The 12773-nt window shown below is 31.8% G+C and overlaps 1 protein-coding gene across 1 annotated transcript in view; it reads right to left on the bottom strand.

Annotated features, from left to right (window-relative positions):
- The window catches only part of LOC126738620 (uncharacterized), a 37142-nt gene extending 24603 nt beyond the window's left edge, over nt 1-12539 (bottom strand). The window contains exon 1 of the mRNA XM_050444042.1: nt 12369-12539. The gene's annotated coding sequence lies outside the window, so the exon portion shown is untranslated. The remainder of the gene's footprint in view (nt 1-12368) is intronic.
- Nucleotides 12540-12773: the final 234 nt, after the last annotated feature.

Genomic DNA, 12773 nt, shown 5'->3' with positions numbered 1-12773 from the left:
AAATAAATTTGTAAAATATCTTGATTTTTTTTTAAATAAATTTAAGTCTTTATTTAGGACAATTATTTCGGGATTGTACACTAGGCCAGACAGTCAACAGCAGTCAACTCGATTTGACCAGCCATTCAAGACGCCGGGCATTCTGTGAGAATAAAACATTAAATATGATGTCAGATCACGTTACATCAAATAATGGAATTTCACATTACATTAAATAATGTGCTGCTAAAAACTTACTATCAAAAATTGCTACAAGACAGTCTACTCGTCTTCGACAACTTCAAATTATAGCCACTTCATAAATGAATTCATCAGAATTGCCATCTCCGAAAGCACCGCACGCGATGCCGAGAAGAAAATGCTATTGACTTCATTCCGAAAATGAATCCGATGCAGAATATGAAGAAACATCAGAAAATTCCGACAATGAAGTTTTCGAAGGAAAAAATTCTAATATCGTCACTTCATTTAATCGAGATCAGACGGTCTGTATCAATAGATGCTCGATGTGATTCTTTAAATGTTTCCTGCTATTCAGGAGCTAATTTCAACAAAGTTAAACATCTTGGCAAAAGTTTAGAAAGTGTATTGGACTGCTTTGAGTTGAGTTTCAATAATGCAATAGTTGAGAAGAAAAAAATTGGAAAGACGTACATCGTGTGGCAATAGAAGACATGAGACAATACATTGGACTGTTGATAGCCGCAGGTGTTGATCATTAGAGCAAGAAAAAACATGAAGAGTTTTATGGGCATTTACATTGTCTGCCATTCTTTCCAGAAACAATGGGACTAAAACGATTCAAATATCTTCTTTGTTTCATTTGATTTGACGATAAAGATATACGTAGTGAACGATGTTTACATGACAAATTTTATCTAATAAGAGATATATTTAAAACTATTGTTTATAACTTAGATGATGATGGAAAAATTATTATTCGCCTAGGGAGAACTAGACTATTATGAACAACTTGTTTTATTCTGTAGCCGCTGTTCTTTCGAGCAGTAGACTTCACAAAACTAGATAAATATGGCATGGAAATTGTCTGGCTTTGGGATGGAAAACCATCGTATCCTCTAAATGCAAAAACGTTCTTGGGAAGGGTACGTAGCAGTTCTACTAGGCAAACAAACATAGCTAGACAGCGTTAGAAATATTATTATGGATATCTACTTCACCAAAGACCGTTGTTAGCCCTATTCAGAAAAGTGGAAGTTTATGCGATATTATCAACTTTCGATCGACTTATATCTTCGATCACAACTTCTATGAAAAAACTGCTAAGAGAGTTAGAAAAAGTGTTATCACAAAATCCATCTGAATTTAAGAAAAAAACTGTCAACTGAAGATGCCATTCTCAAGGTAAAAACCATAATAAATAAACCTATGAAATAACGCTTTTCATAATAACGACGCTTCCATTGTTGTGTTTATTGACCTTAAAAAAGCATTCGATACCGTTAGCCACGAGAACCTTTTGAAATGGCTCGAAAATATGGTTTTATAGAAAACACATTTAACGTAATGAGGAACAATCTAAGAGAAAGATATCAGAGTTCAAATAAAAGAAATACAGCCTAGTAAAAAATGTGTTAACTATGGCGTCACCCAAGGACAATGTTAGGATCATTGCTATTTAACATTTATATTAACGTTATGTTTGACCTTAACCTAGATAGTGGCATGGTAAACTAGATTTAAAATCTAAATGAGAGAGAGAAGTAAAATTTTCCATTATTTTCAAGCCTTTTATTCATTAAGTCTTTAGGATACACAAGACTACTATCCTGATATTACAATAATAATATAAACTAACCTACAAATTAACCAATAATCAAATTTAATTTCTTACCGCATTGGATTACAGTAATCACAAAATAATTACCGATGACTTATCTTATTCTAGTAACTTAAGTTTTAGTTTTTTTTTAAACTGTAACAAAATTGTCGCAAAGAAATCTACGTTAAAGTCATTACAATGCAAATTAACATCTTTTACCATTCTTACCAATGAGGATCTCTGGTAATACTTTGTTCTATAATTTGGAATGGCAGATACCTTACAAAGTTATTGTCTTTGAGTGTATTTTGATTTCCACCTACAAATACTTATATTTCACTAACAAAATACGTTGACTCGTTGAACCTCTCAAAGTTGCCTATCCAAACAGAGAAGAATGAAGCAACAGCTACTGTAGGATTCGTGGGGAACTGATCTGGTAAACAAACAGATCGAAGGCGCCAGAGCTGGAAGGTTTCAAAAAATATTGAAGCAAGACATAAGAGATAGAAGTCCCAGTGTCTAGTTAAAAGATTCGTCACTTTAGGCGCAGTTAATATTTGGTAGACAGGCCAGCTAGGTGCGCCTCAGACTAGGTGCTTCTGTCCATCTTCGGAGTGCCTCTCTGACGAGAACATTCTTTAGTGATGACAGCTACCCATATGGCTATGGCGCTTATAGGTTTGCGGCCTTCCATCAGTTTCTATCGCTTCCCCGGAGAAATCCACTTTATTATTACCAGAATTACCGACAGACAAGCTAAAGCCTTCATCCTTTAGACAATCTTTATTCGATCTTTAAGACAGAAATATTCGAAATACTCGATTATGCGGGATACAATAGACGAACTTACAATAACAAGAAAATCCTAATAATAGACAGCCCTGAAAGCACTTGCTAACTCCAGGATTATATTGAAGCTGATATGGGCCTGCCTGTGGGAGCTCAAGAAGCGTGTGTACCGGGACACAGCGATGTATTAGGAAATGAGAAAAACTTGTTAGAAAAGGATATATTTTTTTATTGGACCAGGTCCAACATTAGAGGTGCAAAAGTGCCAACGATATGCCGAAAAATACAAACCTAGATTAAGAGACAACACAAAAGTCTTAATGATAATTCTTTACACGATTGTTTTTGGTTTTTTTTCAAAGTTGGGTCACTATTCCTTACTTTCTTCACTCTTTCGTTCTTTGAGTCTTTCACTATTTCGTATCGTGAGACTCGATATTAAATCAGTTTAAAAAAAATCTCAGATTTATTTATTAAAAATTGCATAACTCAATTAACTTAATTAAATCTGAAATATCAGTAAATAGAATCATTAGAGTAGCACATGTCATCCACCCACTTGCCATCTAGGACATGGTCACAAAAACATGTGTGTAATTTAGGTAGGTGGGTTTTATTTTATTTTTATACTTCTCGTCTCAGATTGGATCTGTCAAAATTTGTTATTAGCCGCAAAATAGTCAAAAATAGATTTTTTATAGTTATTTATACACCTAAATAGGCAGAAAACAATGTAATTTTTATGGGTGTATGGCATATTATTATTAACTGACTATACGATAATTCATTCATTTTAGTACTGTATATTATAATGAAACATTTGATTCAAGGTGTGTAAATCCATTAAGTGGGCGCTCCGAATATAAATTACCCGCAACGTACAAAACCAAACTGTTGTTTCATTACAATAATAGACAATACTATTTTATTTATAGATTTTCAAGTACTATACACTCATTACTCAGAGATCGCAATTAGAGTATATCTGTTACATAAAAAAAATATAAATAATGGCAATCTTTGTTTCTGTGTTGACAACAAAGTTAATTTTATCCAGTGATATAAAATTTTATGGCAAAGTTGACATTTAAAATGCTGTTTTATTGCCCGACGCCTTTTTATCACCCCAAACCGACAAACAATGGCCTCAAAGTAGTTTTTATTGGTTTGTTTTTTCTTATAAAATTGATTTTTTCTCTTTGACCTAATTATTAAATAGAAGGGAAGCAAATGGTAAGAAAGAGCGTGTAACAAAGTTTTGACAAACAAGTTTTGTTGCGGCAGACAAAGCATAGAGTTTCTTATGATTTTTAGACTTTGAAGCATTCAACGAATAAAAATATATATGATATCAATCAAAATAATTCAAAAATTAAATTGATTCTTTGCACTATACGGTTCTCTCGTTCCGCTGTACAGAAACTTATTATCATTGGGCTCGATATTGAGCTGGTGTGCGCGTTAAACCATGTATCCACGCGCGCATTTGTTACGATTTATAATGCAACAGAATCGTATTAGTTCATTTAATAAAAGTGTTCTGATCTTTTTATTACCCCAAAATTGCAACAATCGAGTGAGCGATGTCTTAAATAAACTTCATACTATGGTTGGGTAACGTGTTAAGAAAAATATATTTACGCTACCTAAAAAATGTAAGATTTTCCAAGAATATTAAGCTTTATATGTCTATACAGCCATAATTTACTCATACATTTTGCAGTAAAAATTAAATCAAAACTATTAACTCATTAGTATTGAATTAAAAATAAATTATACATTCAGGTTTTTTCATCCCCTCACTGGGCGCAATAATAAATTGGTAAGACAGCCTGAGGGCCTTAGCCTGCCTTAAACCAGGTACTTCCGTTCATCTTCGGAGTGTCTTTCTGTCGAGCACTCTCTTTAGTGAGACAACTACACATTTCGCTAAGACGATTATAGGTTCGGGGCTACCTTTTACCGCTTCTTTTTACTAATATTACCTGAGTGGCCAGGTACCCAGAGAGAGCTGGGAAATGCAGCCCTCTTTTACTGCCTTCTTTAGGACCTTTATACACCTGCAGCAGCTCTTTGGTTTATTTGGAGCTATCTTTATACCAGATGATCCACTTGCTTACCAATACAGGCCTATTAGACCGTTTCCATTCCTCTTTGCATTTATAGTCGCAGGTGCTATATAGTTACACCCCATTAGAAGAACAAGACATCCCTGCTTAGCTTGCGGCTAGATGGCCAGTCTCACCGGCCCGCAGAACAAGGGCATGTAGTCTGTACGCAATCCTCATGGCCTTGAATTGTCTCGCAAGATTCATTATCCTTAATAGTATCTTTCAGTAATTCATCTGCTTTAATAACATAATCGTAGAATAGCAACATGGTTTTATTAATAGCAGATCTCTAGATACTGATATTTTTTAATACGCCAACTTCATTACAAAATGTATGATCTTCATATCTGTCGATTGGAGCATTTAATTATGCAATTTATACCGATTTCAGCAACGCCTCTGACAAGGTCTATCACTCAATCTTATCATCAAAGTTTTCTTAGTGATGATATCAGTGGCAAATTATTCTATTGGCTCACTGTATACTTAAGTCACAGATGACAGTAAGTTAAGATTTTAAGTCATTTAGAACATCCGAAGTACTAAAAGACTTCTGACCATTTAGGGTCAGTTCGTTTTAAGCGATTTAAAATCCAAACTATCATCTAACTACTTGCTACCCCCTAAATAACGTAATGGTATATGCAATACGACTATACTCAATTCTCTTAATTTATTTACAACTTATTTTATAGACTTAATATATTATATGAAGTTATGGGTTATTATGTTATTAGATATAATAACCCATACAAATAAAAAAAACATTCATTCAGATTACCAATACTTTGAAGTCTGTCTACATTTATACTAGGTTAATTCATTCTGTAAAAATTGTGACAAAAAAAGAATTAAGATAAAAAGCAAAAATAAAGAAGTAGCAGAAACAGTACATACTGAGTGACATAGGCATATACTTTAACTTTTGATGATAAAGATGGTTAGAAGATCTCCGGACCTTACTACTTCAGATTTAATTCTATGGGGATATCTCAAAAAGTACGTTAATAAAACAGTACGTTAATAAAGTTTAAGATCTTCAGTTGTAACCATTTTTAAGGTAGAAATCAGATCTCGTGTAAAGTGGACAATAAATATCTCAATCATTCAGAAGTACAAAATAAATAAGAATCTTAAAATCGCTTTAAGATGCAAGGTCCCAACGCAATATCAAGGGAGAACATGGAAATCAATTGACTGTGTTCAAAAGGAGATTATCAATGATCCCCGTTTAAATTTATGTAACTAATCTCTATTTAAACGTGTGTGACTGATCTCTGTTTTAATGCTGGGTATTTGTTTTATTGCTTGGTGGAGTACCATCAAGGTCACATAATATAGATTAACGAATCAGAAGAGGATCCAGATTATACTACAAGATGGTGATATCATGAGCATATAAACTTTTTAAGAGTAAAGCACTAGCAATAAAGTTTCTTTGTAGCAAATTATTACGATTGGTGTTATCGAACGCCTCAGAGAGATGACAAAAGACCTATCCTTCATTAAAATTGTGGGAATGTTCCTAATAAATTGAGACAGTTGTAACTATAACCACATAGCCTTCACTAGTTTCTTCATAATTATTTATAATGTTGATATTGTATCTTGAATAATAAGTCGGAAATTGAATAAGTCATTCAACCAACCTTCTCTATAGATATGTTTGCATGAAAAATATAATTAATCAACTGTTTGTTATAAGAAAAAAGTTAGAAGATAAATTTTTACTAAACTGTTAATAAAGCATCAAAGAGGATTATTTTAACAAATTCCAATGTTAGGAAGAGCATAGTCATTTTTTGCAATTAAAAATCAAGCCTTAAATTACAATTTTTTTTATAACTCCATACATTTTCACATCAACATATTTAAAAACACAAGTCATTATTATTCGTCGAAGCAACACAAACTGATTTTAAAACGTCAACCAGTTCATCAACGATGCATTTATTCAGTCCCTTATAAGGGCAGCAAAAGGCAGAACATCTTGCAATGCACCAGATTTATATTGAATTTCAAATTATATTGTATAACTACATTGCTTGAGGAACTGGATACTTAGAAACTTAAATAAATACATTTTTCCTGCCTTAAGACTCATAAGCGTTAGTGAATAAGTATTTTTTTATTCGAATTTTTTACCAGATTTTCCACTATAAAATACTGCATTTAATCGGTAGTAAACGCCACAACCGATCATAGAATGCATGGTTCCTTAAAGTTAACGATCCTTTTAAAAAGTACCGTTAAGCCCGTTAGATTGATGGTTAAGAAAGATTCTTCGGTGTCCAACTATCTAACAGCCTATTCATGTTGATTCGATTTAATTATCTTCATAGCAAGGTCAGCAGAAAAAAACTGTAATTATTGGCTTTTTTTATTTTGATCTAGGCAAGTAGGTTCAAATCAGAACTTTTATCTTAATTAATCAAAATGATATTTAATTTATTATTAATTAAAAAATACGTATATAAAAGAATTGTTAGTGTATTAGATTAAGAGTAAAGGAAGGAAGGGTAATGTGGTGAAGAATGAGACCTATCTGTTTAAGTGTTTCCCTGCATAGTGGACTGTATAGTGAACTTACAGACAACTTCACTTCCACGGTTACGGTATATCTCAAGATGTTGTGCAGCGCTGATGGCTGATGAGACCTACTCAACGCAATCCTTCGTCCCTAATTAAGGGTAGCTTAGAGAACAAACCAAAAAAAACGACACTGCAGTAGCCTCTGAGTCGGAGGCCAAGATGCGAACCGTCCAAGGCGAAACCAGTGAACATACTCACCCAGAGAGTTGACAAAATTGAACTGGTTTCACAAAAACTTTCCGGAACTTAAAGGAGCTGCCTCCGGAAACAGCAGAAAACTACGACTAGCACTTTGACGGTTGATAATCCGAGGAAGTTAAAGGGCAGATAAAGGAAACGGAAGAAGTATCACTCAGAGCTGCCTACTCCATGGCTATGTAAACGCCCTAGAAGCTCTAACGCTTTAATTGGAAGCTACATTAAGATGGTATTAAAATGGTAATGGTTGATCACAAACATCTTCTAAGCAGGCTTCTATTTAGTTTCAACGTCGTTCTCTGCAGAAGTCCTTTGGATGACCTGCACATCGCTGGAATTATCTATGGATAGTCTGATAACCATCTTTGAGGAGAATAAGCTTCGTGTCATTTAGCCTAAAAACCTGACGAAAAGGTCGAAATTAATCGCCTTCCCCGATTAGGTCGAGGAAGTCCAAAGTCGGTGTCCTGATGCAGGGACAAAACCCTGGCTTGAAGATGCAGGAATAGAATCTACTAAGCCACAAACAGATGAGAAAAGAAACAAAAATTTAAAATAATGGAATAGTACAAAAATTTTCAGCATTTAAAAAGTATTAGGGTTTTAAAATATTATTAAATGATATACGCCATTCACGAATTTCTAAACGATTCTTCGCTTATAACGTGTATAGCTTTCACTGTAACCAGCAACAGGTTGTAGATACAGAGAGATAAATAATAGTAACTTTTCTGAGGTATAATAATTTTTTTTATTGTGGTACTCTTGATAAATGTTTTGTTCTTCTATTTATAATTATTTTTTTTACATTTATTTATTCTAATATAATGTTGTCTTGAGGGTATAATAAAAAAAACATATTTACCGCTAGAGCTTCTTTATAGAGATCAACGAAATGTAAATATTTTTTTGTAATACCATCTCATGCATGAATGCGTGCAACATCTTTTTTTTGTGAAAGTGACCTTATCTTTTTTACTAAATGGTTCACAGGACAATTAGTATTAATTATATGTTTTTCCACATATGGACATCCACAATTTTAAATTATGTAATAGTTACTTTGGCAGATTACCTGAGTTATTTGTAAAGGCAACATAATAATAGTCTTATTTACATTTACACTAAGATTTTTAGATATAAAGAAATATAGTGCTATTTTCATATTTTCTTGTACAAAGTTTCTTAGGGTATCTCGATTAACACTCGAAAACAAATTGGCCATATCATCTGCAAAGCTAATAGTTTGCCCTAAGTTAAATAATGTTGACTCTAATTATTACCTTAAGGCATACCGATCGACATTTTTCAACGCTCTAATCAACTCCTGTTTCCATACTTTCCTAATTTTATCTATTCTCTAGGTAATTTCTCGTTAAGCGGTAATCTTCGAAATCCATATTTTTTTTCAATGCTATCAATAGCTCATTATTGTTTACTGTACTGAAAATAACTATAGATTTTTTGAAAATTCTCATAAATATTCGTCGTTATTCTTTTATAATTCCAAACTCCCGTTCTAAGAAAATATTTTCTTAAGATTGAGTTAGCGGCGGGCACCATTCGCGATATCTCCGGGTACAGATAGAAAGTTGTCGAATGTTCCAGAACAATGGTCTACCTATTGTAAAAGCCCTCGCCGCTAGGGGGCCAGTTCAAATCCGAATATTGGCGTGATTTTTAATACATCAAAATAAATAGTAGGAATTTAATATAGTGTAAATAAGCTTTTCTAGTCGTTTTAAGTTATTTAGTATTGGGTGTTTTAATTCACATCTAAATGAACGATAAAAACGCTAAAATATTACTTTGGGTACTACATGGATGAATATTTTGAAGCAATCATTTCGAATATCTATAAAAAAATAACAAATTGGTTTATGATTCGGTTCTTTTCACTTATAATTTCTCCCGGTCGGACTTCGTATTTCATGAGTATATTCCCATTAAGTTGTTTTTATTTGCTTCGATAAGTTCTTGACAATAAGACGATTTTGCAAATCCTATAATATCATTGTCATTTAATTTATTACGGTTTTGTTTATATTTCATAATTATTATATTAATTTCTTGTGATGGTTAGGTTTTTGATTGTTTATGTAGTTTGTTTTTATAGATTTTAAAATGCTATTTGAAATCCATGTATTTTAAACGATTTTATCCATTTAAAATGTTTATCTATATTCGACTTTTATATGTGCTATAAATAAAAAGCCTTCTTGGTAAAGAATATTCTGATATATTTTAGAACGCTTGTCGATATTTAATATGCTCATATTTATGTCACCAACTAAATTGTGCATTTTATGTTCAGTTTTGAAAATACATTTCTAAATTATTGATAATTGTTATATTTAGTTATTAACGGTAAAAATAATATATAATATAATTAACAACAAAATCCTAATTCCTTTTTCTGTAGAACCACACCTCCACTGATTCTGTTTAAACAGATATATTAAAAATTAGTACTAATTGATTCAAAAATATTTTTGACTCTAATATAACATACTAATATCTTTATAATCTTAATAACTAATATAAAAATATTAAGGAGTAATGTAGGTCTTCTTCAAGAGAAGTAATTCAAAAGGTTTAAATAAAATTTAAATGTTATTAAATGTGTTTAACAATTAAGAAAGTTTCATATGTGATCTTTTTATGTATTTCTGAATGATTCACCACCATTGGCACATTCCGATAAGTTTCATTGAATTTGCGAGGAGTCATGCTTATGTTTCTTTTTCACAATTACCACGATTTCGTGGTTGATTTCATGTGTCGGTTAATCGCAATTAACACGAAATGACTCTGGTGAGAATTTTAAAATAATTGATAATAATAAACTAAAAACGAGTTTTGTGAGTGTTTTATATCATAATATATTAGTTGCGTATTTTGTCTAATTTGAATATTGTTATTTGTGAATGTTAGTAGGGTAACGGTAAAATGACAGATCTAACCTATCGATAAAGAGTATGGAATGTATATTCAATTGAACAAGGCATGCTATAATATATTCGCTGATACTAAGCAAGCATTTTGAAGAGAGCGAAGATAAAATTTGAAAGTAGAATTTTGATAAATGATAACTACAGTTAATTACTGCAATCAAGAATTTAAACAGAAAGCACGCTTATTATACAATAATCTACATTCCTTAGGAGTATTAATATTTAATAATAAGAACATTGTTCTAGTTTGTTCATATTTTCTGGTCCAATTTTTAGCAATACTCGTAGGTTAGAATATTTAAATGCGATTACCAAAGTTATTAAACAGGAAATTATCCAATATATATACTTTACAGGAAGCAATTAAACCTAAAAAAATTATACTAGCAGATTGTCTACACAGAAAATTTCATTCGGAAAACGGCAACACTGCTATGGAATGTGTTGCTTGCAGTAACTTATCTTCTTCCTACATCTTAACTTGTCTGTATCTTAGCTAAGACTGACAGCAAGATGGGAACAATAGAGTTTATCGATAAAATCTGCAACTCTGGGAATGCCCTATGAGATACGGTGTCAAGAGCAATAACATACCTCAACTTAAATCCCATATTTACATGTTTATTGACCGTTGGCATCCCAGACGAAAATTTGAAATTTGTGCAATAGGCTGATAAGACCAATCCAACCCAACTAAACGGTTTGTCTTTACTCGTAGGTGGCTTACAGAGAAGAAACCAACCAAACATAAAAAGTATAAAAAAAGACATTTAGGATATATATTTATAGAAACTTTTTTTCTTTATTTCGTCCAAGAAACACGTTCCTGAATTTTGTCATGATATTAAAAAAATAAAGAGAGGTCGACTAAAGCTAAAACATAATTTTGAAAATGAGGCAGGTAGACCGCCAGAATGACCATTAAGACATGAAAGACAAATTATTTTGTGTTCGTTATATTAATGTAATATTTATAATCAGCTTTAATACTATTTTTTAAACGCTTTCTTAAGTGGGAAAAATAATTATAATCATTTGTATGTTTTCCATTTTCATGAGTTTTTTCTTTTTCTTTGATCAGTTTAGAGTAATTTCTCGAAAACCGTAATGGATATTTCGATTTGTTTACATATCCTTCTATATTATTAATATATTCATAAAACATTTGCTAAGCATTTAATAAACATTACCATTAGCATGGACATCGCCAGCTCCAATAATATAATTCCAGTTGTAATTTAGCAATCTTAATACTTATGGTCATATAATCAGCTTCTAAAGATTTTACTTTCTTATAAGAATTACTGATAATATTTCTGATCGGATTTAAGTTTATTGTAATTAAATTTATGGTCCTCAGTTATAAATGGAATAATACCTTTATTTACCTTATTTTTATGTGATAGGACCAGAATTTTATTATTTTGATTTTTGACATAATTAAACTGCTTATGTATTAATGTATATTTAATATATTTCAAATTTAGCACTATGCATGATTGAATGAATGAATTGATTCATTATTTATTATTGGATGGAATAATAAGAATTCTTCAAAAGCTTTCACTCCGTCCAGTGATTTGGAACACTGAGGTATATTTTAGATTTTAATATTTTGCTCCGTCTTTTTTTGGCATGATATTATATTTTATCCCTATTCTTTCACATTTGTTACAAAATGGTGCTAGTAACAAAGATTTGTGTAACGTAATGAAGCTATTAACATACATCACCATTAAATTAGCTCCCCTGGCTTACGTTATTACAACAAGGCTGAATATCAAATGTTTTAAACGATGACATCATTTAAGTCATATTTAAAACATTTTTATAAAACAGGTTTACTTTACAATAATATTTTAAAATCAAGGGAAAATCATACGTGCAAAAAAGCATGGGTTATACTTAATTAATATAAAGCTTTTGAAATAAATATACCTTGAAATTTTCTTTAAATAAAAGTATCCAAAATCCAAAAAAAATGTGGAAATACACACAAACTCAAATATAAAATTGATAAAAAAAAATTAACGTTTTTTTTTTCGAAACGGTAAGTTCGTTTTTCCGCACCGTGAGCGCTCGTTTCTCGACCGTGCTGTAACAGCAACTAGTGTGTGAAACGCGAAGTGATCCCTAATAGAAACCTGAACGTTTGTTGCACTATTGGAGTAGGAGAGAGCGAAGTTAAAGCACCTTTAGATGGTATTTTTCAAAGAAGCTTATAGACCCTATGAAGAATAAACATATTGTTACAAATTCAAAGTGTTCACTGCTATTTAGGTATGAATTTAAGAGATTAGTCGACTAGTTAAGAGAAAAATTATACTGTTAGGCCAGGGTCGA

Source organism: Anthonomus grandis, chromosome 7, assembly GCF_022605725.1.
Source record: "Anthonomus grandis grandis chromosome 7, icAntGran1.3, whole genome shotgun sequence".
NCBI lineage: Eukaryota > Metazoa > Arthropoda > Insecta > Coleoptera > Curculionidae > Anthonomus > Anthonomus grandis.
The sequence above is the reverse complement of the archived record's forward strand: the minus strand, read 5'-3'. Positions and strand labels throughout refer to the sequence as shown.